Source organism: Anser cygnoides, chromosome 3 (assembly GCF_040182565.1).
Source record: "Anser cygnoides isolate HZ-2024a breed goose chromosome 3, Taihu_goose_T2T_genome, whole genome shotgun sequence".
Taxonomy (NCBI): Eukaryota; Metazoa; Chordata; class Aves; order Anseriformes; family Anatidae; genus Anser; species Anser cygnoides.
Genome location: NC_089875.1, coordinates 81869116 through 81876486, shown reverse-complemented (window position 1 = coordinate 81876486; position 7371 = coordinate 81869116). Strand labels below are relative to the sequence as shown.

The 7371-nt window shown below is 38.0% G+C and overlaps 1 pseudogene; it reads left to right on the top strand.

The window, feature by feature from the left end:
- The first annotated feature begins 6817 nt into the window (after window positions 1–6817).
- Window positions 6818–6935, top strand: LOC125182660 (U2 spliceosomal RNA; annotated as a pseudogene).
- Window positions 6936–7371: the final 436 nt, after the last annotated feature.

Genomic DNA, 7371 nt, shown 5'->3' with positions numbered 1-7371 from the left:
ACCAAACCAAAACAAAACAAAACACATATAAAGGCATTCTTGTCCAATAAAGATAAGATTTTGGTGACAGAAAAAATGTACTCCTTAAGGAGAAAGATACTGAGTTTGGGACAAGTTGTACACAATTAAAACTTGTTTCTCCACTAGACTTTTTAGAAATATTAAAAAAAAAAAAAAAGGAAGGAAGGAAGGAAGGAAAGAAAGAAAGAAAGAAAGAAAGAAAGAAAGAAAGAAAGAAAGAAAGAAAGAAAGAAAGAAAGAAAGAAAGAAAGAAAGAAAGAAAGAAAGGAAGGAAGGAAGGAAGGAAGGAAGGAAGGAAGGAAGGAAGGAAGGAAGGAAGGAAGGAAGGAAGGAAGGAAGGAAGGAAGGAAGGAAGGAAGGAAGGAAGGAAGGAAGGAAGGAAGGAAGGAAGGAAGGAAGGAAGGAAGGAAGGAAGGAAGGAAGGAAGGAAGACTTCTAAAGCTGCCATGTTGACTTGCAAAACTACACTAAATAAAGAAAAACAAGTCAGCTCTTAAGAGATGAAGGACAACAAGATTCCTCATAAACCAAGAGAAGGTTCTTTAAGGTTTCTTTCTCTATTCACAGGAAAATGTCTGTGTGCTGAAAGGTAATACATTTCTCAATGAATTAACTGGTTTACTTGGTCCTGTAGTACATTGTAAAATGGTAAGTGACATATAACGTCATTATCTGGGATGCCTTATGGAAAAAAATTCTGCTGAGGTATTTTCTTTTAGACACTCAGAACTTTCTAAACACTTTCCATTTTAGGAGAGTACTATTCACCTTTTAAGCTTTAAAATTTTTATCTTGTCAAAAGAAAAAGTGGTTTAAATCTTTGGTACAATTTTCAGATAAAAATAATTGTATCTATTGTTTAACAAGTCAATTTGCAAAACAGTGACATGCAAGTTCACTACACTACCTTTATTTTTAGCAAAAAATCATCTAAGGACCTGTCCTCTTAGGAATTAATATAGTATATTAAAAACATTCTTGTTTTCTTTCCTTTTATATATATATATATATAAATATATATATGTTTATATATATATTTATATTTACTGACATTTTATTAGGGAACATTTTAACATGGCATAATATATAATATTTTCAAAGAACAAGTGTGTTTGTACAGATTGAGCAAGATAGTGTAGACAAAGTCTTTCAAGATACTAAAACATTGTTTATTTTTATATTGTCTCCGCAGCTGTTAGAACTGCAGGAAGAAAAGTTAAACACTGCTAATATGAATTACTTTGCAGAACAGCACCCTACATCATTTAAATTGACAAAACCTTAAAATGATTCAGATGTTATGGCTTCACCCAACTCCTTGTATTGTCAGAGAACTAGAAGCAAAACAAATTTCAGAAAATTCCTTCTTTGGAAGATTTTCTAATCTTCTTGGCATACTTACTGCTCATCATGAGGTTTATTTCATTCTTACTGATTGTCTGAAGTGCCGTTCTTCAAACAGCATGTCCTGAAGTCTATTGTTTTAACCATTTTTTCCTTATATGCATACAATGGAGTTAGCAGATTTTAATTATATAAGTGCTCAAAGTCAAGTCTAACTTTTTTTTTTTTTACAGCTGCAAAATTCATGATGATAACATGTCAAGGCATGAACTTTCTCTCCATTCACTTTAAAGATAGAGATGAGTTAGTAGAAGATAGATAACAATCACAGAATCATAGAATAATAGGTTTGGGTTGGGAGGGACCTTAAAGATCATCTAGTTCCAACCGCCCCTGCCATGGGCAGTGACACCTCCCACTAAAGCAGGTTGCTCAAAGCCCCATCCAGCCTGGCTTTGAACACTTCCATGGATGGGGTGTCCACAACTTCTCTAAGCAACCTGTTCCAGTGCCTCACCACCCTCAGAGTAAATAATTTACTCCTTATATCTAATCTACCTTCTTTTGGTTAAAGCCATTACTCCTTGTCCTATCTCTACACTCCCTGACAAAGAGTCCCTCCTCAGATTTCCTGTAGGCCCCCTTTAGGTATTTGAAGGCCACTATGAGGTCTCCCTGGAGTCTCCTCTTCTCCAGGATGAACAACCACAACTCCCTCAGACTGTCTTCATAGGAGAGATGCTCCAGCCCCTTGATCATTTTTGTTCCGTGGACTTCCACATCCTTTTTGTGCTGAGGGCCCCTGAGATGAACACAGTACTCCAGATGGGGTCTCATGAGAGCAGAGTAGAGGGGGAGAATCACCTCCCTTGACCTGCTAGCCATGCTGCTTTTGATGCAGCCCAGGATATGGTTGTCTTTCTGAGCTGCAAGTACATATTGCCAGCTTCTCATCATTGTCAAGCTTCTCATCATCCAACACCCCCAGGTTCTTCTTATCAGGGTGGCTTTCAACCCATTATCCTCCCAGCCTGTATTTGTGCTTGGGATTGCCCTGGCCCAGATGCAGGACTTTACACTTGGCCTTGTTGAACCCCATGAGGTTTGCACAGACCAACCTCTGAAGCCTGTCAAAGTCCCTCTGGATGGCGTCCCTTCCCTCCAGTGTGTCAACCGCACCACACAGCTTGGTATCATTGGCAAACTTGCTGAGGGTGCACTAAATTTCACTGTCCATGTCACCAACAAAGATGTTAAACAGTGCTGGTTCCAATATGTACCCCTGAGGAACACCACTCGTTATTGATCTCCACCTGGACATCGAGCCATTGACTGCAACTCTTTGAATGCAACCATCCAGCCAATTCTATACCCACCAAATGGTTCATCTGTTAAATCCAAGGCTCTCCAATTTAGAGACAAAGATGTCATGGGGGACAGTGTGAAATGCTTTTCACAAATCCAGGTAGATGATGTTAGTTGTTCTTCCCCTATCCACCAATGCTGTAACCCCATCATGGAAGGCCACCAGATTTGTCAGGCATGATCTGCCCTCAGTGAAGCTTCACCAATCACGTCCTTTTTTTCCATGTTCCTTAGCATGGTTTCCAGGAGGATCTGCTCCATGATCTTGCTAAGCACAGAGGTGAGACTGACTGGCCTGTAGTTCCCTGGGTTCTTCTTTTTTCCTTTTTTGAAAATGGGCATTATAATTCCCCTCTTCTAGTCTGTGGGAACTTTACCATACTGCCATGACTTCTCAAATATGATGGAGAGAGAGTTAGCAAGTACATCTACCAGTTCCCTCAGGACCCGTTGATGTGTCTCATCAGGTCCCGTGGAATTGTGCACCTTCAGGCTCCTTAGATGGTCTTAAACCTGACCTTCTCCTACCCTGGGCAGTTCATTATTCTTCCAGTCCCTTCCTTTGCCTTCTGGGGCCTGAGCCATGTGACTGGAGCTCTTGTTGGTGAAGACTGAAGCAAAATAGTCATTAAATACCTCAGCCTTCTCCATATCCTGGGTGATCAGGTCTCCTGTTTTCTTTCAGAGGGGGCCAACAATTTCCCTAGTCTTCCTTTTATCATCAGTGTACCTATAGAACCCTTTCTTATTGCCCTTGATGTCCCTGGCCAAATTTAATTCTAAACAGGCTTTGGCTTTCCTCACCTGATCTCTGGTTGCTCAGGCAATGTCACTGTATCACTCTGAAGATACCTGTCCTTGCTTCTACTGTTTGTATGCCTTCTTTTTCTGTTTAAGCTTTGTCAGTATCTTCTTGTTTGCACATACAGGTCTCTTGGCAATTTTGCCAACTTCCTCTTTGTTGGGATGCATTGTTCCTGAGTCTGAAAGAGGTGCTCCTTGAATATTAACCAGCTTTGTTGGGCTCCTCTTTTCTCCAGGGCTTTGTCCCATGGTACTTTACGAAGCAGATCCGTAAAGAGGGAAAAGGCTGCTCTCCCAAAGTCCGGGATAGTGAGCTTGCTGTGCTCTCTCCTCCACTGCCCTCTGAATGCAAAACTGCACCATTTCATGGTCACAGCAGCCAAGGCTGCCCTTGAGTTTCACATTCCCCACCAGCCCCTCCTTGTTGTTGAGAATGAGGTCCATTAGGCTGAGCTATGATATTCTGTCTATCCAAAGTACTCCAGATATTGAAACAACATTGCTCAGATTTTAACTGTTGGAGATTCACTCAGAAAAGTTACTGAAGCTAGTGTTATAAAGAATGTTTTCCTTGTATGACATTCAGGGAGGTAAAGATGTGCATGTATTTTTACTTGCAGAAATCAGTGTCAGTGCAGAGGACTCTAGAAGGGAAGATCTTATGGGAAGACTCACTGGACTGCAGCCAGGAGGGTGTACTCACATGTTACTGAAAGGCAACAATTATAGATATTCTTTTATCTGAATGTCTAGAATGTTAGCAGGAATAAATATTGATTTTAGAAATTGTAGCTCAGGAAAAACAAAACAAAACAAACAAACAAAACAATCAAAAAAAATTAAAACAAAAACAAAACACAGAAAACCACTAGTCCAGGATTAGGATAAGAACAGATCTAATGGAAGAAATAAAATATGCCAAATACAAAGTATCAGTGACCTTTTTCCTTCTTACTAATTTTAAAATTTGTTTTTATATTGTACATTACATGGTTAATTGACCCCCTGTCAGTGCATGGGTTAGATATTTTTGCTTCTGTTAATGTAACATTCTGGAGCTTATAGGGTTTTTTGCACTTGCATTTATAATCACAGTTAGCAAATAAGGTTTAGAATTACATTTTCTACTTCAACAAAAATGAACACTAAAAGAATTGTCTGATTAAAAAAAAATAATAAAACACAAAACAACAAAAGGATAGATACTACACCTTAATCTCTTAAAGATTAAATTATCTCTGGTTATCACCAATGATAACCACTGATAACTCTGGTTATCATCATTAGTCATAAAAATAATTTAGCAAAGTTAACATATTGCTATATATTTCAATGCTAGTATAAATATATACCACTATATAGTGTCTGTCACATGTCAAAATTAAAAAAATAAAATTAAAAAAAAAATCAGACTTCTACTTTGCTTCCTTACTGTATAAGTATTATACATACTTCAGTTATTTTACTGCATACTATTATTTGGATTGTATTCCCTCACCAGTTTACAGGTACCCACTGAAATGAATCTGCAGTTATACAGTACAAGTTCATTCTTCTCACCTTAAAGTTATTTTGATGTGATTTAAAAGTGGGTACAGAGGAGGACCACAAAAATGATTAGAAATCTGGAGCACCTCTCCCATGAAGTCAGGCTAAAAGAGCTGGCGTTGTTTAACATAGAGCAGAGAAGACTCTGGGGAGACTTGATAGCAGCCTTCTAGTACCTAAAGGGAGCCTACAGGAAAGCTGGGGAGGGATTCTTTATCAGGGAGTGTAATGATAGGGGTAATGGCATTAAACTAAAAGAAGGTAGATTTAGATTGGATATAAGGAGTAAATTCTTTCCTCTGAGGGTGATGAGGCACTGGAATAGGTTGCCCTGGAAGTATTTAAGGCCAGGTTGGACGGGGCTTTGGGCAACCTGATCTAGTGGAAGGTGGGGTTGGAATAGATAATCTTTAAGGTCCCTTCCAATCCAAATCATTTTATGATATCTTCTTCTTAAATTCATTTTCTTTCCCTTCTTAAGATCTGTTTTCAGCAATGATTGAAGCATTGAGTACCATATAACTGCCTGCAATTTTTCTCTTGTGTGGCATAGGCAATCAAAATGATTGACTCACTGGTTTTGCTTATCTAATTAAACAGTTAACCGAAACCAGTACCTTGAGTTAAACTAATTACAGATGATCAAAACTGAACTTCAGGGACTAAGCTGTTGAAATATTCACCTGAAAACTGCTTGAGTGTTGGAGCCACTTTGACTCTGCATCTTTGACGTCTGCACCAGACTAGCAGCAGCTTGGCTTAAACTCATCAAGGTTTTCTAAAGTTCATGCCTGCAGCTGGAATCCCTCTGTGAGTGAGTAGGCTGCTTAACAACTAAAACCTTAATTTGAGATAAACAGCATAAAACTAGCATGTTGTTTTGCTTGTTTTGCTACTGGAAGAGAAAATAAATGGACAAGTTATCACATCAGATACTTTACCCACAATCAAGAATTTGAAATTCACCTCACCATTGTAAACACTTGTAAGTCCTTAAAAGTCATTGTAAGCAATGACTACCACAAGGAGTTCAGATCTCCAGAGAATGGTTCATTCTACCTTATATAAGAAAAAAAAAAAGAAAGTAGAATAAGGATTCACTCTTTACTGTGCTACGTATTGAGGCTGTTGACTGTGTTAATGGTTAAAAACCACTTGCGTTGTACTTGAGAAGAAATACCTCAGAAAAGCAACCTGAGCAACAACCAGCATAGATTAACTGGTGTGGGATGCTGGTGAGAGAAATATTTGAAATTACTTTTTTTCTCCAGAACTTTATTACTCATGTCTAGTCTAAAGGAAGACATACACATTAGGTAGTTCTGATTTCTACAAATATGCTTTCAAAATGAGGGGATAAGGATACTGCAGCTTCTTCTCACTTTCTGTTGTCTGTGCATTTAAAATACTAATTCAGAGAGGGGAACTTTTAGTTCAAACTCTTTTATTTATTTTGTGTGTGTGTGTGTGTGTTTGTCTCATGAGAATATTCTATCGATATGGCTGGAGAAACTAGCAAGAAAAATACACTCAGCTTCTCTGGACACTGTCTGCTTTAGAGAGGCCTTGGGCAAGTATGAAAGTAAGAATGAACAAAATAGTAGAAGTGCTAGGGCTCTTACCTTTGAAAACCCACTTTTTTTTTTTTTTTGGGGGGGGGAGAGGGATCATTCCTGTGTTTTATAAATGACCCTAGAGTACAAACGTTAAAACAATTCCTACATCAGATTTTATTATAAAAGGCCTTTTGGCTAAGATCAAGTGTAGTATCTGTTCTTATCAGTTTAATATTTGTGATTCTGAAACAGAAAAACAAAACAAATTTATCAATGAACTGTGCTACATAAACCATTTCACATTTTTATAGAGCTTTCTAAAATAAGCTTCTTTCTGCGATCTACTGTTGTCTTTCCTTGAATGTTTGATAAATGTGACACATACTGATAAGTCATTTTATTTCTGCACCTTGGTTGCATGCTGCTGATCAGACCAATAACAGAAGTTAATGGTTGTTAATTGCACAACCATATATTTCACAATTTATTTATTGTCTTACAGATTAGACTCTAAACTAACTGAACCGTATTGTCATCTCAGCTGAGACTGATCATTTCTGAAATTAAATGTGAATACTTCATCTTTCTATGCACAAATTCTTTTTGCAATTGCTGTCCTTTCTCATGTTTACAGTACAATTATAGAATGGCCCCCACAACAGTTTTTATTGTATTTAGTAAAGTTTTGCTCAGTTTCCCAAGTTTGTTGGAAAGCCAGTTCAAGCACTGTCAA